We start from the raw sequence: 23,697 nt of genomic DNA on the forward strand, positions 1-23,697 counted from the left end.
TTAGGATTCTGCTGTAGGGAAATCCTCTTGAGAGCTTGTTGGAAATCCTGAATGTAGGTTTTTCAAGAGAACACGTGCAAGAATAACAACTTTAAGCTGAAGTAAGGGCAAAGAAGGAATAGAAAGAGTCTGTTTTCCAAGGCAAAACATTGGCTTGCCTTATTGATCATAACTAAAGCAAGACTGATGCATTCTCTCTCTCTTTAAATGAGGAAGGGAAAGTGACATGAGTAAGGACAGTACTGGCTTTAATTTCCAATTTAGACTTATCTATCTCAGAGGATCTGCAAGGGATCTTTTGAAGAACATTGCTAGTACAGAAGGTAAGTACTGTACGGCAGATTTTGATGTTGGCTGTCAAAAGAATTACATGACCAAATGTCATTTATCCAGGATGTTTAGCATACTTTATTTAAAATAGATTGAAGACTCCTTAAATCAATACAAATTTAAATAGGAAAATGAAAACTACTTTTGTATAATCTATGAATATACAGATGTTGTAATTATGAAATATACCAGAGAGTTTGGTTAAGCAGGTTATTATACCAAAAAGGGAATAGATAGAGCACTTACCCATGTCCTGGGCTTGCTGTAAAACTCCAGAGGAGAGATCTCCAGAAAGAGATCCTTCCCTACTGGTAGTCAGCTCTCAGGGCTGACTCTTGTTTGCCTCAGGTGACTAATTAGAGGTTCAGGCTGTGATTCAGCTGTTCCCATACAACTTACTCTGTACTCTGTTACAACTTACAACGTACTCTGAAAAATCTGTGGTCTAAAATGACAACATTAATATATCACCATTTTTGAATCAAGATAATCTTGAATTTTATTGTTATATTCAAAATGTGTATAACAAAAAGATGTAATTACATATATGTTAATGTATATTTCAATAACTGAGGGAAACCAACATGAAATATCAGTGTTTCCTCTGAAAGAAAAATTTCCATTTTTTTCTAGACTATAATAATTGCACATTATTTATGTGACTTCACTGTCAAAATTACCTTGAAATTGTTCACTCAGCTGCTAATTGACTATAGAGCTTTCCTATCAACATTGCTGATCATCGGCAATTTTCCTAGTTTCTTAGGAGAACTTAGCAGGAACTAATGTACGCTTAAATTTTCCTCCATTTTTTGTCATCTGTAACTAATGGGTATTTGTATATGTAGATTGCCTTTGATTTCCTTAATTATGTCATGAAACCAGGAATCTTTCAATTAGCAGTTAGAAGCAGAGCATAAAACAAGAACTACCTTATTATTTGCTTTCCAAAAGAATTCACCGCATCTAGGGACCTTCTGCAAGATTTTCTGAATTTTTTTTTATCTCGCTTTCATTATAAACAAAGTCTGATAAAATGATTAGGTAAAAAATGAAAAATATTAAACATTAACAGTTGTCCTGATTTTAATGACTTTTAAGAGCATGTAGAACCCTTTTAAATATTTGAGTGGAACTTAATATTCATGCAAGCATTTAAATCAGAATCAGTAGATTCCTCATGTTAATGTACAAGTTTTTATCAGCTGACTTGTCTTTTATCAGTGTATAATCTCTGTATGAAATAAATAAATTAATAAATAAACACATTTTGATTATACTTAGTTAATTATTCATGGCTCTCCACACTGATCCTGGCCTTTCTAACTTTTTCCTAAGGTGCAGACTTGTCTCTATTATAAGTAAATTGTGTATGAAAATATCATAATTCTATATCATTTAGCTCTTTTATTTGGAAGTAAAGTACTTCTTATACACCCTAAGAGCTATCTGTTCTTCTTTATCTTAAGCAGAGGATATTTTACTGTAAGCTGGAACCATGGATTGGTAGTTGAAAGCTTTTCAAAATAGCTCTGATTACTCTTAGGAAATTCCAGTGCCTATTACTTGATCTGTCTTCATCTTTTTTGAGATCCATCCCTACTGAATCAGCAGGAGAAAAAACAAACAAACAAAAAACAACAACAAAAATCAACAACAGACCTTTCTCTTTGTTGTCAAATTATTCTGTATTGCTCTTGCTCACCATGGAGTCCAGGAAGTAATCCACTTCCCTATTTTTAAACACAAATAACTAGTCTGAATTGAATTGAAAGCTCTAAGTAAATGTTCATGAAAGTTGATCCTTTTTTTGCTGTTTAGACAAGTAAAATTTGCTTCACTGGCTACAACTCTAGGCTCGGGATGGGTACTGCTGACTGCTGTCTTATTTCAGCAAACTTTTTACTTGCTGCTGATTATAGCCACTGCTAATAAAATACAGAAACATTTCTAGTGTGCAAATTGTAGGTTCTTCGGACACACAATCTGTTTTGTGGGTAATGAAATGTCATTGTAAATTTGTTACAGAACTGATTGTAAAGTATGTTGGAAACAGTTATGCAGGGAGAGTGAGAAGGAGACCTGGATCAAATGGAAACAGTATTTTAGCCAGAACAACCTACATCAACTTCCTGCCCTAGGAAAGACAGCTCAGTAAAAATGATGAGAACAAAAGGTAACAGAAGATCCCAAGGACAAATATCAATAACCATTTTATTGTCCTGCTAAAGGTATATGGTTCTGTTTTTTGTTTTGTTTTGTTTTGTTTTTGTTTGTTTTCCACATTATTTTGCGACAATCTTGATGCTCTGTATTGCATCTGAAAGCTGTACAAGGTACCACTGCAGGTGACAGTGCTATCTGCTGACATTATGACATTATTCAACATCATGGAAGTTGAGTTTCTGGATACTCTGTAAGATACACACCTAAACAAGAGGAAAATTATTTTGTTGTGTGTTACAAGTTACTTATATGATACAGTAGAACATCTAGATGTGTGCAGGGACATGGATGTAATATGGCAGGATCAGGTACATTCTTTCCAAATATTTTTGAGTAGTTATTTGAGTTTATGTTCTAAACAACATGTTCAAGAAGCTTAGAAATTAAGAATTAGTTTGTAATTGTCTTTATGCAAATAATTGCATTAATTTTTCACTGAAATTACGGACTTAAGATTTAGGAATTCCAATCTTCAAATAGAATCTCTCTAAACACACACATCTGCACACATCTGTTACATGCTAAAAGTTTTGTATTTACTTCTGCCAAAGGTGGAGAATCTGTTTTTTAAAGTTACATTAAAGTGTTACTGATTGAAGAAAAGTGCTGGATATGACACTGCACATTTTTTCTCAGTTTTGTTCCATTTTGGCACTTAATCAAACAAATTCAGAATCAAAGCAAAAAGCATATGAAATTACCTGAAATAGGAGTCATGCCCATTCTTTTAATTGAAGTTATCAAGGTAGACAGGACTTGAGATCATCGGCAGCTGCTGTTTTATTAATCTTCTAAAATTGCTAACCCTGTGACAGAGCGCACACAAATACATAACCACAGCCAGGGGACTGAGATGGAAGTGCAGTCAGGAGCTACACAGAGCTGCCTGTGCCGTGTACCACTGCACGGTTCACAAGCTGCACAAATTAAGTTTCAGACCACTCAGAAAACCCTAGCATTTATCCTGCTCTGTGTAATATCGTCAGAGAAATTGTTTCTTGCCTGTGTGCACTTACACTCAAGCAAAACACGCAGCACAAAACATGTAATACATTGTGTGGTTACTGGAGAAAGGAAAAAGGAGAAGGCAGGTAAGTGAACTGTCATTCAAACAGAGGCAGCAAGATCTGCCTGTTATTACTTTTGTTACTGATACTGTTAAATCTGCCAAGTTATTCCTATTCTTTGTGATCACTCAAGGGTGAGGGCACTTTAAAATGAAAAGAGGAATCTGAACTGCATATTAACAACTGCATATTGATGTGCCTCTGGCGTGTGCCTTTTCTGTCTCCTGATACTCTTTCTTTCTTGCAAACATTTCTTGACATATTTTTAATAACAAGTTTTGGTGAAAGCATTGACACACGTTGTTATTGCCCTGCTTCTGAAAAGCAATATATACAGCTTGGAGCAATGATAATTGTATTGTAGCCTTTTGAAGGTATTCAATTAGCATTAATCAAAATAAACACAAGGAAAACATGTGATGCTTTATCCTCTCAGGTTTGTGCTTGTGCTGTAATTTCTCCTCCACTAAAGCTACACGGAAGGACAGAAATTATGAATACTTTGTTCTTCTCCCATTTTCATTCTTCTTGTGTCTGGAACAGAAGAGCTGATGCATTGTCATTGGTGTTACGCAGGAACACATATGTGTCCTTATGGTAGCATAATGCTTTTTTCTTACAGAATTTTTTGTTTGTATAATGAATGAATACTTTCTTTGCTGTATTATTTACTTCTTCATGCTGAAGATTGATGCTGATTTACAGTCTCATTTCTTGGCCAACTTTCTTGTGTGATTACCTCTGTCACCAGTGATGCTATTGGAGACTGCACTGTAGATGAGGCTTATGTAGTTGCAGTGTTTTGTCAGCTAATCCATATTGCCAGCACTGAGACTGAGGCTGGATCATCACATATGTATGTTTGCTGGTGGCTTCCATAGTGGGGAGTGGTTTGCTGTGGTTTCCGTAAGAAGCTACAGATGCACAGAACAACAATTGCACTGCTCTTGATTGAGCCTGAGCAACTGGAGCAGCACACATCATAGCAAAGTTTGCTAGTCTAGGTAAACATTATCTTTGTGGAATCATTTCAGAATATACTCACTGTTTCCATCTGTAACTTCCCTGAGCTAAATGCTTACTATGTGGGGTGAGAGCAGCTCAATCTCATTCTTAAAAGCACTGAAGCTTTCTTAATCTTGCACTTAAAGGCTCTGTGTGTTTCTCACCAAACCAGAAGCAGATTTTTTTCCAGGCCTTGCTGGAACAGTTTTTCAGGCAGTGAAGAATTATTTCCTCCAGAAACATCTCATTTCACAGCTGAGAGAAACACTTCTGAAAGTTACATCATCTGTAAAATATTTGTACTTTAAGATCTCTAAAATAAAGAGTTAGCCATACTTCGTAGGGATAACATAGGAGATGCTATGTTATGTTTATGTCTTGTCTTTCATTTTTACTTTAATAAACAGCAAATGTTCAGAATCAGATTGTCTTTTTGAAACATGGCAATGGAAATAAGGAATGCAAAGCACACAAAGACAAATATCCGTAGTATCACGTGTCATGCATGTACAGAAACAGGTTATGTGGCAAATGCTCTGCTCTGATAACTATGTTTTCTGTTGCCTCTCAGCCACATATGTATGGGTTCAAAGATGGGCTTCGCCATTTACCCTGAGTAACTCTTACAGAATTGTATTTTTTAAAAGAGAGAAGAAAGGAGAATTCTTGGTAGAATTCTGGAGGCAGATTTGTGCATGGCAAAAGATGAAAACTGGGTAAGTACTTGGATAGTTTCTTAGACTGATTTGGGCATAATAGAGTTTTTTCTGAAACTGGTTTCATGTTCATGTTTGTTTTGTTTTGTTTTGTGTTCTGATGATTTTGCACGAGTATATCGAGTGTAAGATGCTGTAGGAAGTAGTTTTTGAAACTTGCACACTTTCAGTTGCATCAGCTACTGGTGCAGTTCCACTGCTCCTGGTTAATGCAAGAATCAGCTGTGTGGCATATTGCAATTACATGACAGAGGCTGGATATCTTAAATTGACTCTTAGGAGAAATAGTGATGCAATTTTTTTATTTTTATTTATTTATTTTTTTAACTCTGAAGTAAAACTGTAGTTTTTGGTGCTTTTTTTTTTTTTTACATATAGAAAAGTTAAACTATGCATATAATTATTTAAAAAATAGGGGGAATTAAAGCAACTTTTTTTTTTTAGTTGATATTTAGTTTTGCTTATCAGGTTAAATGCACATTAAAACAGCAGCTGTTCTAGTTGGCAGTTTCCTGAAGAAGTCTTGAGTATCTGGAAGAGGTTCTCTGACAAAAGAAATAAAAATGTATAAAGTTGTTTATTTCCCCCCCTCAACTTCTGCAGGCTGATCTATGAAGAGCATACATGATTTAAAGCTGCATTCAGTTTAGTGCAGAACATCTAATGGATTTCTATCTCTCTCTTAACATCTAACCAGATTCATTTAAAAGAAGCAGCAACAGTACAAATACTATATCAAAGCATTTGTGTGAAGTGCAAAACACATACCTCTCCCGGGATATACTTTTTCACATATTTTCATAGAATCATTAGGGTTGGAAAAGACCTCTAAGATCACCTAGTCCAATCATCAGCCCATCCCCACCATGCCCACTGCCCACGTCCCGCAGTGCCACACGGCTCTTGAACACTTCCAAGGAGGGTGACTCCACCACCTCTCTGGGCAGCCTGTGCCACTGCCTCACCATTCTTTCTGAATATGTCTTTCTTGTAGCGAGTGGCCCAAAACAAAATATTTGAGGTGCAGCCTTCCTGGTGGCAAGTGCAAGGGGATGATCACCTCCCTGCTCGTGCTGATTGCACTATTTCTGATACAAACCAGGATGAAACTGGCCTTCTTAGCCACCTGGGCACACTTCTGGCTCATGTTCGTCTGGCTGTTGACTGATTCCACCAAATCCTTTTCCTCTGCACAGCCTTCTAGCCACTCAGCCCCAAGACTGTAGTGTTGCATGGGGATTATGTGACTGAAGTGTAGGATCCAGCACTTGATCTTCTTGAAAGTCATAAAACTGGCCTTGGCCCATTGATCCAGCCCGTAGAACCTTGAGGCTGCAGTTTTACTAGTTATGGCTACAGACTTTTGGTTTAAAAGTCAACTTGACAGTGATCATAAGGAATTTCCATTTAGTCCCATTAATATGTTGGAGTTGCAGCTTTCCAGATAGGGCTTAGGAAGTTGGATGCATTTAGAAAATAAATTTGATTTTGTTTTCCAGTGCAATAAAATTCTTATTGATTTAACATGTTCAAATGATTAATGATAGTTTCTATTTTTAATGTGCTATGATTATTGTTTTTGAGTAATGTAGGATCGTTGGTTCTGAGGATTGCAATGTTACAACTTTTTGGTTGGAGTACAGTGTAAATATTAGCTTCAGAAAAAAAAAAAAAGTGATATAGAATAGAATAAATAAATTAATGTATAAAGCATCAGAACAACACAGTGTCATTTTTAATAACTTCGTGTCAACAGTAAGTTATTACTTAATGTTCTTCAAAAATTGGAGTGAACATCGCAAAGGAAATACATAGCCATCAAAACAGAAAACTGGGCTGTAAGAAACTGAATAAAAGTATCTGTACATAGGCATACTTCATAAGGAATTGAATCATGTACTTGCTTTCTGGTATATACACACATAAGCCAATATACTGTTGAATGTTACTGGAAAGGAAATACAGAGTTCTAGTCAATTGAAAAAGTCTGTGATTTTCTGCCTTGTAAATGAAAAAAAAAAAAAAAAAAAAAAAAAAGACTTGACATTAAGAAATGCTGTTTGTTATAGGCCATATGGAGACTGGAAGAGGCAGGTGAAATTATTTAAGTGCTGACCTTTACCTGTTAGCATGTTAAAGATGGGAAGAAATCACGTTTTAAAGTTAAGTTAAAATCTGTTACTTGGTTACACAAAACATTTTTCTTTTCTTAGCTGCGTCCCATGTCCTTGCAAAATCCAAGTGAACAGTGCCCACATGTTCAGAATGTAGTGCCTCACTCTTGTGGCTGCTGGGAAGGTACAGTCTACCTGACTCTGGAGGTGATGGACCTGTTCAGCTGAACCTTCACTTTACACTGTTTCATTCACCTCCATGAAGCCTTCGAGATGATGTTCTGTAGTGTTTCAGAGCCTAGTAAAGCAAGTAAGGACATACTTCAAACCAAATTCTACTGTTAACTTTTGGGTTACATCTACCACAACCAAAAATTGCTCAGCAGAAATTGAGAATGATAATTATTGTTTTGTGTTTAGAAAATGTATTTTATCCTAAAAGAATGCGTAGTGTGAGTTTTAAAAAATATGTGGGTTTTTAGTTTGGTTATGAAACTTTTTTCATAATCTCCTCCCTCCAAGGAAAACTCTTAGGAATGGAATTTGCTAAGTTTTTAATGGATAGATTTCCAAGTCTTATTTTTCATGGTAAAAGTGAAGTGCTACTTTTTTCCTGCATTTACAGTAGTTTCATGCTTTTTGATACAAGAAGTTCTGGAGAGGGTTGCAGAGGAAAGAGCAACTGTGATCAGTAGTGTCATCTGTTTATGTTGTGCATATCATCTTTTTACTTTAAAGTCTGATGGATTTTCACCAGTCTCATATACAAGATGTTTTAAAATGTCATGTGGATCATTTTTAACATATTCCAAACTGCACATTCAATTAAAACTACACTGAAGCAGTGAAGTCACAGCTGCTCTGCTGTCTGAAACAAAACCTAGAAAATTACTGTGCTAAACTCGCTCACATTTAGGGGATGCATGTATAAACAGAAGAATCATATCTGTTGTTTCTGAATGTTCATAAGTCTTTTGTTCTTCTGCAGACCACAATGAATACTAATCTTGAAAACAACAATTCATTTGTTTCAAATACATTATTTATAGTTGCAAAGAGTTTACAATTTTTAAAGAGAAGGAATAAATTTGCCAGCTATATCTACTTCCAAGTTCATGAATTCCATTAAGCTGACACATTGCATATAAATTAATCTGTTTAAAAGAATCTTCTGTTTTGTATATAGTTGTCATTTTTTGTTTCATATTTTGTGTGAGGAGATTAAAAATAAATTAGGTGATACTTTCATGTGTCCAAGCAAAACTGGATTCTAATTATCCATTTCAAAAGTGACCAATGCCTGAAATACTGTTTTTCATGCCAATCCATTATTTTATATATATATAGGTTTTCAGAGATGTTTAGTCATTTAAAATTTATTAATGTCTTTATATAACTGGGATGTAGAAGGACTTATGTTTTGTTTATTTGCTATGGCTATAGAATAAAACTATAATGCTTTAGGGATACTATTTCATCAGTGCAGCACGCAGACTCTTGTTCATTGTTGGTGAAATGCATAGCTAATTATTGTGACTATGTTGAAAAATAGAGTTCTGTAGTTGAGAACTTGCTCTATCAAGTAGTGTTGTTGTGTTCTTTATATCTGTTATAGTTTTCATGAAGATAAATAGGAGACATTACTTTCAGAGCAACCGACATACTGTCAATGGTTTAGGGGCTGATTCAGCCCAGTTCTGTGACTAGCAGGGCAGAGGGATCCACAGATCCGCGCCTCAGGAAAAAGGGAACAGGGGACCCCAAAATGAAGCTGTGGGGAGTCTGGAGCACAAATCTTATGAGGAGAAGCCACTCCACAAGCTTCCTTATGAGGGAGCTGGGATTGTTCAGTCTAGAGAAGAAGATGCTCAGGGGAGACCTTACTGCTCTCTACAACTACCTGAAGGGAGGTAGTGGTGGGATGGGGTTGGCCTCTTCTCCCGTGTAACTAGCAATAGGACTAGAGAGAATGGCCTCAAGTTGCACCATGGGAGGTTGAGGTTGGATATTAGGAAATACTACACCAAGAGAGTGGTCAGGCACTGGAATGGGCTGCCCAGGGAGGTGGTTGGGTCACTGACCCTGGAGGTGTTCAAGGAACATTTAGATGTTGTACTGAGGGACATGGTTTAGTGTGAAATATTAGTGATAGGTAGACAGTTGGACTGGATAATCTTGTAGGTCTTTTCCAATCTTGGTGATTCTATGATTCTACAGTTCATGTTCTCATCTTCCTGACTCATTTTCATGAATGAAAATTGTCTCATTTGCCACAGTTTTAAGTTCCATCTACAAAGACAACACATTTTTTACATTTTTTAATTTCATCTTTTTCTTTCACCGTAACCTGTGATACCCCTAATACATTTCTATCCAGGTTTCAGAAACAAAGTAAGGAAAAAATTATTGGTCTTCCCCTTGTTCAAGCCAAAGTTTGTTGGTAGACCTCTTGATTTATTTTCTATCAATTCTCATAGCACATAGAATGTGAACACAGATTTTTTTTTTTCCACGTTATACATTTCTCCATGTTCTAAAAGAATTTTGTGAAACAGCTTTTTAAATGGTTTTAAGACCATTCTTTTATATTGCTGTTATCAATCAGAGTACATACTCCTCTTGGATTTGTAACGATACCACTTTGGCCTATAACGCTGACAAATATTTTTCATTCTTTTTATTTTTCTGATACTGGTAAAAAGTTTCTGTGATTACTAGCAAATAATTCAGTGTTCTTTGCTATTGTTTATTTGGCATCATCTTTTCCCTGTGTCTTTTTATTTATTTTTCAGGCAATGCATTAACTGTTTTGACAGGCTTGAAAGTTTTAGTTGCTGTGGTTAGTTACTGCAATTAAATCATTATTTACCTTTTGTGACTTATGGGCTCTCCCAGTGCTCATAATACATATTATTTCATAATTCTCATAATGCTGTTTAGTATCATATATGCTTATAATGTTGTTTAATGTCTTTATCAGTGATACAGACCATGGGATTGAGTACACTCTCAGCAAGTTCAGATAGACAACATCTGGACTTGTGAAAGGTCTCTAGTATGGTCCTGCACCACACCCTTATCACTACATTGGAAAGATGTGGATTTGAAGGCTGGACTATTGGAAGGATAATTGGTTGGATGGTCACAGTCAGAGGGTTGTTATCAGTGATTCTGTGTTCAGGTGAAGTCTAGACATGAATGGTGTTCCTGAGGGTTCTGTCTTGGCACTAGTGCTCTTCAATATATTTATCAATGACACAGCAGTGGGACTGAGTGCACCTTCAGCAAGTTTGCTGATGACAACTGAGTGGTGCAGCTGATACAATAGAAAGGGCAGAAGCCATCTAAAGGGACAGGACTGAAAAGTGAGCCCACAAGAACCTTATGAAGTTTTAACAGGCCAAGGGTAGGATGTTGCATTTGGGTGAGGACAATCCAAAATATGAGTATAGATAGGAAGAACTCATTGAGAGTAAATGTGTGAAGAAGGACTTGGGAGTCCTGGTGGACAAAAAGCTGGATGTGAACCAACATTACGTGTTTGAGCCCAGAAGGCCAACAGTATCAAAAGAGAGGTGGCCAGCAGGGAGGAGGAGGGGATTCTCCCCCTCTGCCCTTGTGAGGTCCCATCTGGAGTACTTTGTCCAAGCCTAAGTCCCCAGTACGGGAGGGATGCAGAACTGTGGGAGTGGTTCCAGAGGAGGGCCAATGAAGATGGTAAGAAGGCTGGAGCATCTCTCCTTTGAAGAAAGTTTGAAGGAGTTGGGATTGTTTAGCTTAGAGAAGAGGATGCTCCAGAGAGACTTCATTGCAGCCTTCCAGTACTTGAAGGGAATTTACAAGCAGAAGGGAGACTGACTTTTTACTTGTTCTGATAGTGACAGGACAAGAAGGAAAGTCTTTAAAATAAAGTGGAGATTTAGACTAGATATTAGGAAGAAATTTTTTACTCAGATGGTGATGAGGCAGTGGAACAGGTTTCCCAGAGAAGTTGTGGGTGCCCCATCACCGGGGGCGTTCAAAGGGAGGTTGTATGGGGCTCTGGGTAGACTGATTTAGTGGTTGGCAAACCTGCCCATGGCAGGAAGGGTGGAACTACATGATCTTTAAAGTCCCCTCCAACCTAAGTCATTCTATTATTCTAGGTGTGTGAATGACTCAACTGTCTGGTACGGCTGACACACCCAAGGGATGGGATACCATCCAGAGACCTAGACAGGCTCAAGCAGTGGGCCCAGGTGAATCTTATGAAGTTCAACAAATCCAAGTGCAAAGTCTTGCACCTAGGTCATAAAAATATATGCTTTGGGGATGAAAGGATAAAGCACAGCCCTGCTGAGGGACTTGGGGACACTGGTGGATGGCAAGCTGGACATGAACCAGCAGTGCCCTTGCAGCCCAAGAAAGCCAACCATATCCTGGACTGCATCAAAAGAAGCATGGCGAGCAGGTGGAGGGAGGTGATCCTGCCCCTCTACTCTGCACTGGTGAGACCTTATCTGGAGTAGTGTCCAGATGTGGAGTCCTCAGTACAGAAGAGATGTGGGCCTGTTGGAGCACGTCCAGAAGAGAGCCACAGAAATGATCCATGGAATGGAACACCTCCCCCACAAAGACAGTCTTAGAGAATTGGGGCTGTTCAGCCTGGAAAAAAGAAGGCTCCTGGGTCACATTATAGTGGCCTTTCAGTATCTAAAGTGGGGCTACTAGAAAGAAAAGGACAGACTCTTCAGCAGGGTCTGCTGTGAAAGGATAAGGGGAAATGCTTTCAAACTAAAAGAGAAGAGATAAAGATTGGATATAGACAAGTTTTTTTACGATAAGAGTAGCAATAGAGCAGGTTGCTCAGAGAGGTGGTGGATGTCCCATCCTTGGAGACATCCAAGGTCAGGCTGGACAGGGCTCTGTGCCACCTGATGTAGTTGTACATGTCCCTGTTCATTGCAGGGGAGTTGGACAAGGTGACCTGTAAGGATCCCTTCCAACTCAAAACAATTTTACAATTCCATATCCATGCTTGTCTTAGAATCTGTCTGGTCAGGATCTGTATGTTCACATGCATTAAAGATTTGCTTCCAGCATCTGTTCAGTGCTTTCAGAGGTTTCTGAGCAGCCTATTTTTAACATTTATGCCTCTGATCTGAGTAAGATTTAACCCAAAATGAGCTCCTATAATCTTTGGGATACAGATTGTTCCTACATAATATGCTAAATTAAACACGTTTAATTCCCTCTGTAATTAGCAGAAAAATGTTTTACAAGTGTCTAGACAAAGATCATGTTCTCCTAAAGCTGCCTCCCATTGGCTATTACACAACATAAAATGCTTGAAGAATTTTGCTTCACTTGAATTGGCTTCACTGAAACAAATGTGCTTAAGCTGGCCACACTAGGTTCTACCTTCAGCATATACATTCATATTTTCATTTTGTGTCTTGTAGCTGCTGGAGACTCCTTCTTTGACAACTTTTGTGTCCAGTTTTGTTGTGCAATGACTTCACTGCTGCTTTGTGTAATATTTTTGCCTTCTATTTTTATAGTGATTTTTACTTTGGCTTCTTTATAGTCTTCCTGAAATGGCTTTGTTCCATTGTTTGTTGGCTTTCAGTAATTTGTCTTACCAGGCTTTAAATTGCTTTCTTGAATATTTTTCATCTGTTCTGCACTAAAACCTCTCTATTACTACAAATTGAAGTCTCAAAATGTTTTTAAGTCATCATTTCACAGGCCTTTGTAGCATACAAAAATTAAACATGGCTTTTTGTGGGAATGAAAAAAAGGAAGTGTCACTGTTTTGTTTTGTTATTAGTTGATTTTGTAGGTAATTTCAGCCACTGCTGCTGTTATTTCAGACTTCCAGCAGTTTACTATATATGACTAAGTCCTAGAACTAGTAAGTACAATTTTAATCTTTTGTTCCTTGTTTTATTTTCTCTGTTTGATAACCTAATCAGGCACCATTATTTAAGAATGAGTCTCCTACAGATCTCTTGGCACTTGTAGTAAAACTTTCTAGAGTGTACAGGAAGGAGTAAGGAAGAACAGGGTTTTTTTCCTCTGTTATCTGGCTAATAAAAAGGTCTCTCTCAAATCATAACTGAGGTTAGCAAATCAACGACAACAATAACAAAAAACAACTCAAAAAAAAAAAAAACAGACTGCTTTTGGACAGTTGTTATTAGGATGAACTCTATAAAATTTCTCATAATGCTGAACTGCAAATTTCTTAATTCTCATTGTATTGTTACAATTGAATATATGATTATTTATTAGGAGAGAATCAAGACTGATGCACAAATTAATGTGTTATTTACTATTAATGCACATTTTTAACAAAGATGGAAATGAAAATATAATATTTGAGTTCCATTTTAATGGTCTAAATTGTAGATCAGTGCCTGGGAATGCATGAATTTTCTCTAGAGGTAAACTCACTGAGATATAAACTGCAGTTGTAAGCATCTAAATTCCATCTTTATAAAAGCTTACATTTAGTCGAAGCTGCAGTGAAGATAAATGCTACAAACTCCAGGTGGAGAACTACACAGATGTCGTTTCGCTTACACTTTTTTCAAAATACTTTTGAATGTCCGTGCATTGATGAAATGGGAAAATATCTAGAATTATGTCTTGTAGAGAGATTACATCAAAATTTTCAAATTTATGAAAATGAAGTTATTCAGTTTTCCAAATTCATTTATTTTATCAAATTCTGGAAATGTTCACATTCAGAAAAGCAAAAGTCATCCAAGTTTCTGTGAGGCAGGAGGAGGAGGAGGGAGTATGCATCTCTCCTATGGATTTCATTGAAACCACTTAGACAAACTATGTGCCTTTGCAAAACATTTTCAGCACCTGCCTGCCCCCTTCTCCTTCTTCTCCCCCATTTCTGATTCCATCCATTTGGAGCAATATGGTAGCAAGTTTTATTGTTTACTTCAGAAAGTCCTTAGGAAAAAAGAAAACAATTACTGACACAGCTGTTATTTTATAATACCTTCTGCACTGTCTTGAGTGATATTATGATTCAATTTCAGTGCATATTGTGTGTGAACTGGTGATTGCAGGAAATGTTGTGGTTTAACCTAGCAGGTGGCTGAGTACCATACAATTGTTTGCTCATTCCTCCCATTCCCAGTGGGATGGGGAAGAGAATCGGGGAAAAAAAAAAAAAAAAAAAAAAGTAGAACTCATTGGTTGAGATAAAACTATTTACTATGATAGAGAAAAGGAAAGGCATAATGGTTATGAGTATATATGAATATATGTATAAATGTATGTAAGAAGTGATGCACAAGAAATTTTTCACCACCCCCAGACTGATGTCCAACTGGAGCCCTGAGCAGCAAGGGAGAGCGAGATGAACTCCCACTCGCTTCAAAGCTCCTTCCACTTTATGTCATATGGTCCCTTGGTCAGTTTAAATCAGCTGTTCTGATTCTGTCCCCTCCCAGCTCCTTGGGCACTTCGCTGCAAATGACCTTGACTCTGTACAGTTCTGCTTAGCAGCAACTAAGCATGAGTATGTTATCAACATTGTTCTATTCCTGGAGCCAAAACATAGCATCACATCAGACACTCTGAAAAAAACAATTTCATCCCAGCTGAAACTAAGACAAATATAATTTTTTATTATTATTATTTGTGAGGATAAAAGTATGCACTTTCTGTTAGAGCCTTTCACGCTTTTATAAATGTGATAATTTTTCTATATTTTAGTTAGCAATTCTTGATTGGATGTGGCTTTCCATTTCCCAAACAGTTTGGGAACTTGCATTGCTACAGTTAAGCAGACTGCAAAGTGACCGCTGCTGCTTTTTGTCAGTGGGGCACCTCGGGGGAGGTATCACCCAGGCTCTTGCTGAAGTGCATCATCACAATTCAAGCATATCAAAGATTATTACCACTAAATATATTAGTACTTACTGGGAAAGAGTCCAAGATGGTGAAAATCATTATGAGCATATTATTTGTTAACAGCTGACATGTTTGTGAATGAAAGAAAGAAGGAGGGACATTAGACTATGTTCCATTTTAAAAGTTATTATTAAAAAAGTTAGCACATGGTCTTTTATTTCTACATTGTGACAGCATAGAAACAGTTAAAATATGTAAGAAAATGATATATTTACCTATCAACCCTTCCTTCCTTGTGAGGAAAATTTCACACACTCACTGTCTGGACTGGACTTCTCACTGAAGTCCAAAATACTGGACATGTTACAATGGAGGCTAACAATGGTTTCCCACAGAAGTTAATTTCATATCCCAACATTCATCAAAATTCAATCTTCATATTCTGGACCTAATTTTAAAAGAAATATTAACAATTTATGTGATTTCTGGGGGGGAGTCCTAGGTTAGGTATTATAATTGGTAAAAATTATTTGATTTATTTAAAAACAGTAAGTTTTTCATTTCTATTGAATGGTTCATATTTATTAGTACTTACTGCCTCATCAAAAATTGTCATTTTCCCACTTCTTTCCTTCCTAGATTTTTGATAGCCTGTTAGCTGTGTTGTTTCAAAATATTTGAATGTGTTTGAAATATATTATTTTTAAATTGATTTGTTACCTGTAAGTAGTTGCTTGATTTTCACTGATCTGTGAACAAAGTGGAACCTCAGCTGATCTTTGGTTGTCATTTGCTTGTGTGTTTTCAAATGAAAACAACTTGAAACCGTTTGGAAAACTGTCATTGACATTACAAATATTTATCTTGAAGATTTAATTTGAAAATACAAGGAAGTGGTTTAGGAAGTGCCCATGGAAACTACTCATGCCTCATAAGCTAATTTTATGTGCAGAGAACACTGTAGTGCAGCCACTTAAATAATATTAGCCTGTTACTAAAGTATGGCAATCCTCAGTTGAGGTTGAAATAAGTGTGATAGCCTTTTCTGCTAACAGCTATTCTTTCATTCTGTTGTAATAGGTTGACAAACAATACATGTGAAGCTGTTTGAAGGAAAACTTCCTTGTGTAAGTAAGGCACATAGAAGAAAATTCATTGAACTCATAGGCTACCCAACAAGTCATAACAGCTGCTGTTTTGTTTGCTGTCAAAATTCGCTTTCTCTGAGCTGGTCTGAAGCGCAATAGTTATGTTGTTGTTTTACTTCTGAAAAGATGTATTCATCTAGTCTTCATCATAGTATTTCACAAGCAAGTAATGGAGACTATCTACTTCATGGAAGTTTTCTGAGGAACTTGGACAGTTGTTTCGTTCACAGCTCACGTTTTATTGCTCTGTTTGTGGCTATGTATGATGTCCAGAGCACGGAGGCTAAACTGAAGCAATATTTTAGGAGAAAGTTGCTTTATTCTGATCTTAACATATCTAAATCACAATGTCCCTGTTGAGTATGGCTTAATAATCATAATGGTTCACAGAAGCTGGAGGTGGCCTGGCTGGTTGGTCTCACTGACAGCAAAATGCACTTTATGCATCTTCATTGCCCATATTTTTTTCCTGCAAATAAATCTACAAGTGCTGTAAATCTGTAGACATGATAGAAAATATCTTGGTGCACATCACCAATATTGCCCCTCTCCTTTTTCTGTTCTATGCTATGATCTCAACCTCATTTCATTCTCCCCAGCTTCAGACCAGGTGAGGGAGATGTGCCATGTCAGGTGTGTAGATCTGGAGGGTTGGTGGGGAGCAGAGTTTCTGTGCTGCTGACAGTGCCCACACTGAACAGGTAACAACTGATTTCCTCACAGCCTTTCTTTCACTCTCTGTGAGAGCTTTTTGCTCTGTCCTGCAATGTTTTAAATTTTGGGATGTGCTTGAAATTAAAGTCAAGGAGTAAAGTGAACAGCGTCAGTGTTTGAATGAACGGCTTGGTCACAGAAGCCTGTTTTTTAGAAAATGAAGTTAATGACTAGAAAAGCACAGCATTTCTCATCACAAATACTCCTAGGTATTGAAATAGAAATTATGAGGGGGAATCTCTCCACTACTGACAAAGGAGAAAAGCTTATTTGAACTTGGAGATAGAATCACCTCATAGAGATATGGATGCTGGAGGTGTCTTACAGTAGAGTTGTCCTACAAGGAGGAGCCAGGACAGACTAAAATTTCCGCACATGATTTGATGAAGAAACATACACAGGCTGCCAAACCATGTTATGTAAGTGAGGTAAAAGCACTTGCTTGAATAAGGTGGTACAAAGTGCCCAATGGAGAGCACTGACCTGGGTCTCATGGAATGTGGTTTGTCACTGCAGTGAGGACTGGCTCAGCACCTGCCCAGCCAGTGCTCTGGAAGCTGCCTCCTGGCTGTACACCACTCAGGTGATGCCATCATCCCTGAAATGATAGTGGCATCCCTTATTAAATGTAGGCAGCCACAAAAGGAAGTTGCAAATGTTCATCCTCAGTGAGGCATCTTCCAGCTGTTCATTTTAGTTGTAATCAAAATAACTGTAGCTTAAAATGCCACAGACATTTGTAATTCCTACTTACTGATTAAAAAAAGCTGTTGCATTAGTTCTCCTTTTAAACAAAAACTGCTGCCTCTTCTCTACCAGTTAAAGTTTCTCTTTGTACATGAGAACTCAAAAAATCCAGCTATACTAAACTTACATATTCTTTATATTTTGATAAAATTCAGACATTAGCAGCCTCCCTTGAGAGCATCCAAAGACTATATCCCCAGGCAAAATTTCTTATTTCTTTTGCCAGAACAGCTCTGGAAAAGATGAATCAGTTGTTCCTCGTTACAATAAAACTAATAATTAATAAAGCAGTTCATCACCAGGTAGCTAGTTACCTCTGTTAGTAAAAATTAATGGCACTGTGAAGAAACTGTATCTTGCATTTACATGGACATGTTGTCACACATCTTTGTGGGAGGTGGAAGTAGCACTGCTAGGTGTACATACACTCTTGAGATAGTGATGCATTGGGGGTGGAAATAAAATGGGAATAAATATTGCATTCATGATAAAAGTTGCAACAGATTTGTCTCAAATCAGAGTTTTTGATTCCTGGGTATGTGTCCTATAAGGAATTGTCTTTGGTGAGGACTGAGCTATTAGGCCTGATCCATCTGAACTTGCAAGTCTGTTTTTAAATGTTCTAAATATGTGTTCCCTGAAGACAAAGGGTGTATTGCTAGTCCTGTGAGAAGGTCTGCCTTACAGAAGCCTGAGTGTCACTCTGAAACATCACTGATTAGAAGATCTTTTGTTGAACCAATTGATGAGATAAAAATTTGTATTGAAATAGAGTGATGAGTTGTTTCTAGGGGAGAAGTACATACTATATATAAATATTTGACAGGTAACTTGGACACATCTTTTGTACCATTCAGAGTGAATTGCCTTTAGCAATATGTGCTGTGCAGTGCAAGCTGACAGTTATATAAACAAAAAGAACTATGAATCCCTAAAGGTAGGAGGGGAGATAGGGATGTAGTTTCTACTATTTTACTGTAGCTCCTCGTTTGCTAGTTGCTGCAGTGTAAAAGAGATCACAGCTATAGTGATGAATATCAAGGAATTGCACATAAAGATAACACTCTTGTGATAGTAGCAGCAGTTACCACTTTCTATTTGTAATGGCACAGATAGGAGGCCATTTGCAGAATCTGTGTCCAGATCCCCCTTTTTCTCAAACCAGAGGAAACCTATGACAAGAATGATGCATTTGTGGAAATAGCTGAGACTATCTGAAAATCCTTGATGCACTGTAGTAAATTAGGGCGCAGCTGAGCAGTGAGTCTTCAACTAGACCAGCTCTGCGGCCTCACTACTACAAAGGATAAATACAGACATTGCTGTCTTCTTCAGGAAACCAAATTTATTCTTCTTCCCCAGAGACTTTCTAGTGATTGCGGGGGATGACTGCAGGGAGACACTCCCTGCTTAGTGAGTTGTGACATGAACAGTTTTCTATCTCTTGCAAATTTTGTTGTGCTTGAAGGGGCAAATACATTTTCAAATGGTTAACCAAAATCATAAGTTTTTCCAGGACTAAATTTTTTTTTTTTTTTTGTCAACATGTTATAGCTCCAGATATACTCATGCAAATAAATGATTACCTGAGATCAAAGTCTGTGTAGTAGATCTGGTGACTTCCCCTTCCTTCACACAGAGAAACAAAAATTGCAGCATGTCACATTTTTCCAAATAATTAGTGAATAATACAGTGAAATGTTTCAATTAATATTTGGCTGCATACGTCTTGTTAAAATAAAGCAATAAAGCATAGCAATCATAAAACAAGAAAGCTTGATTAAAAAAAAAGAAAGAAAAAAAAGGTGGGATAGTTGATACACAGAATGATTTGAGTTTTAATGCAAGAATTTTTTTAGGTTGATCCTCCAAATAGATCCACAATCCTTGTCTGGAATTTACACATTTATAAAGTGCTGTTTTTCATCACTCTTCCAGCACAAACCCTGGTAATATAGAGAGGGGGAAAAAGGCAGAAAAAAAATAAATTGCTTTTCAGTGGAAACCCACACATCATTTTCATGCAAATGCACCTTCTCTGTGTATATTTGATGAGTGATTTCACTCACAAAAGATTTTTCTGTTAATTGTTGTATCTGCCACTTATAAAGTCTGTTTGCTAAATTACTAAGTCATCCTTCACGGCGGGTGTGCTGTCAGCCACTTCTTTCTCAAAAGATCTTTATTCTAATTGTTTTATCTGCTGCTTGCTAAATCTGCTTGCTAAATTATGCCTTTCACTGAACTTATGCCAAAACCTTCTCAGGAAGCCATTAGTAGTTACTGACTTATTATATTGAACAGCTTATACATCTTAGATTATGTGAAAGTCTGAAAGGCAGATGTACAAACAAAGTAGCAGCCAAAAAGACTGCATAAGAACAATACCATGGGTATGGGAAGTACTGTAGTTTGGTCAGATGCTGTTTAAGAGAAATGGGCTTAATTTTCCTTAAGAATGATAGCACCTTGCTTTACACAAAATGTATATCAGGACAGGTTCTGGCATCTTTGCTCATCCTTTCCCATGTCTCACTGCTGTTACCTTATGTTGTTAGGATTGTGATCTCACCTGAAAAATGCACCTGAGCAATGGCAAAGCTGACGTTATTGCAGAGCCCAGAGACTGGATTCCCTGATCCTGCCATAAAGCTGTTCTCTGTATTAAAACCATTCAGATTATTTGGAGGAGATGGTAAATATCTGCTGTAAGTCTTTTGTCTTCCCCCATTTTTCTAAACCGAATACACTTGTAGAAAACAATAGTTAACTTGTAGAAAACAGTAGTTAAAACTGAAGAATGCCAATCCTGTCTGCATTTCTCGCTTCACTTATAACCTTATGCTGAAGTTGCACAGTGATTTTATTTGTCATATAGACTCGGAAAAGGCATTGGAAAAGACAAATTGTTAGACCATCATTGCTGTAATAATTGTAACACAGTGTTGCAGAGGGCAGGTTTAAAAAGACATCTCGCAAGTGAATGCTAAGCTGACCTGTCTGTTGCCCTCAGGGGATTTCTGTACATCAGTGAGAAAATATTTGTATGCGTACATGTATAGATACATCAGGGTGCTCATATGCTAACACCAGGCACTATTTAATTTTAAACAGGCACTACTTAGCTTCTCCGGTCAGCTCAAATAACTGTTAAATCCCTTTTTTGTACTGATGACGAGTGGGACATGTCCTTCATGTAGCACCATGAGACATCAACATATGTTGAAGAGGCAGAGAAAGATGAATCATAGTACCAGAGGAAAGAAAGTAGGGGGCTGTTGGAAACACTATCATCTTTTTTTTTTTTTTTTTTTTTTTTTTCTGTACCCACAAATTACTTGCTGTAAACATGTCTGAAGCTTTCATCTTGTGTACAATTCAGTCTCCACATTTAGCCTACAGAACATCCAATTATAAAACATTTTAATTCTCCATGAGAACTTGAATTAGCAATTGCCCGGGAGAGAAAAATAGGTGCTGCTTAATTAGCTGAAAGGTGCATGGAAAGGGTATGTAATGGAGTATATGGAGTAAGGCAGTATATGGAGTAATAGAGAAAACAAGGTGTAAAGCAGTCTTGGAAAAATAGAAGATGCCAATTTTTCAGATATTTCTAAAAATGCATTTCATCCTATCTAAATGTTATTGACTAAATCCACACTTCATTTTCAAAACAAAATGCAAAAGCAAAAAAATAAAAACATCTGCCACAAACACAGAATGTCAACCACTTTAACTACATGGAGCACTAATTTCATGTCAATTTTATGAATTTAATCAAATTAAGTTGACTATACTGAGTAACAAATTTTCTTTCTATTCTTTATATTATTATTGTGCAATCTCTTGGTGTTACCTATGGTGTATTTTATTTGAAAGATTTTGTGTTGTTATTTGTTTCTGAAATGTGTGAGAAATCTGTGAATCATAATCTGTTCCCTGTTCTTAGATTTTGCAGTTGTTTCTGACTGCACTTCAGTTTCACCTCTGATGGAATTTGATACTGTTAATTTTCTGCATGGAGGCAGGGAGTGGATTTTATGTCTTGTTCTAAATTCGTATAGGCCCAGGTTTTTAATTATGTATTAAGGAGAGGCCCAGTTTGTGAAGTGGTGGCCCCACTGAAGTCAATGGAAGTCTTACGTGCAATACTTTCGGAGCAACAATTTCTCAAAGATAACTGCAGGTTTGGGATTAGGATTATCCCAGGATAGCTGAGGTGATCTATTTGCAGCATGGAACTGATATAAGAAAGTACAACCAGTCTTGTAAGTTAAGAATTAAACATATTAAAACTTTCTGTTTTATTATCATTAATTGATAGCTAACAAAGCAGGTGCTTGTCTTATACTGGGGGAAATACAAGAAGAATTAAATCTCCTTACCGAGAGGCTGTAAAACCTTGGACATAAGAAATCTAACATCCTCTGTTTTATTGTTTTTACTTCTATTATCAGGACTCATACCAAGAACTTACATGTAAAAGTCAGGAAGCAAACTAATTCCAGGATAAGTAATAAAAGTGATATGAGTATCTCAACTTTTCAAGTCATGCTAATGTCTTATAACCTCTGTGGTGGTATTGTTCTTTTGAGTAAAGAAGATATTACTTATCATTTTTAATGTTTATTAAGCAATGCATGAAATTAAATTTCATGCTAAAAGATTTTAATTTTTCAGTCTCACAAATATTAGCATTTCAAACAAAAAACAAGCTAGTGACACTAAAGAAAAATTCTCTGCATATGTCTCAAAGGATTTTTTTTTAGGTATAACATGTCATTGGAACAATGACAAAAGCACATATGAGAACTGTAAACATTGTATTAACCTAGAGTAAAAGAGATTTTTACACATAGGTCACTTTTTTCCCTTTTTATTTTTTGCTAGCTGTGCCAGTGAATACAGATTTATAGTGGGGTGAAAAAAACCCTGGTAGGTGTTAGATTGAATTAATTTTTTTTTTTTTTCTAAAGAACATTAGATATCGCTTTCTTGCTCCTAGCCACTTTACTTGTGATGTTTTTAAAGCCAGGCATCACTGTCTTTCTTGAATACAAATATAAAACCCTGAAGATGGATCCCATTTTTATTTTTGCTTCCTTTTCCTCCAAACACATAATGCAGCACTCATTCCCAGGAACTAGATCAGCCAGATAAGCACTTGTGCCTGACAAAGTACCAAATCACCAACTCAACAGTTTTTATCACAGATGCAGCAATTTCAGTGATTTCCCATTCCTGCCAGAACAGCATTGCTGTTGCTACCATGCTATGAATGGATGTAAGCAGATGCTATTAATGCTGATTACATTTGGCCCATGTAGAAGTGAACTCATACACCATTCTGAAAGACAGAGCAGCATAAAGGTATTATGTTACTTTTATCAAACATAACAATTAAGAAGTAAAATGCTTTTATTTCTTTGTGTGTCTTCTTACACAAACTTTGTTTATGGTTTATATATGTTTTACTGCAATACAACTGTGACTGAAAAAATATAGTAAGATTTATGCAGAGCTTCTTCCAGATGGTTTTATTTAATCATGCTTTAAATTGCTGTTACATAAATAATTCAAACATTATGAATGAAAGAAAAAGGTGAGATTGTGTGATGTACATATTTTCTTAATACTGTAAAGGGAATGCTATTATCTGGCATATATATACCAGCATATTGCTAGTTTCAATTAAGTAGGAAGCAATTAAGTTCTGTATTATAGCTGATATTAAACCTTATTCTGGTAAGAACATGCAGTGATCTTGGAAACA

Source organism: Phasianus colchicus, chromosome 1 (genome assembly GCF_987193195.1).
Source record: "Phasianus colchicus chromosome 1, bPhaCol1.hap1.1, whole genome shotgun sequence".
Lineage (NCBI taxonomy): Eukaryota > Metazoa > Chordata > Aves > Galliformes > Phasianidae > Phasianus > Phasianus colchicus.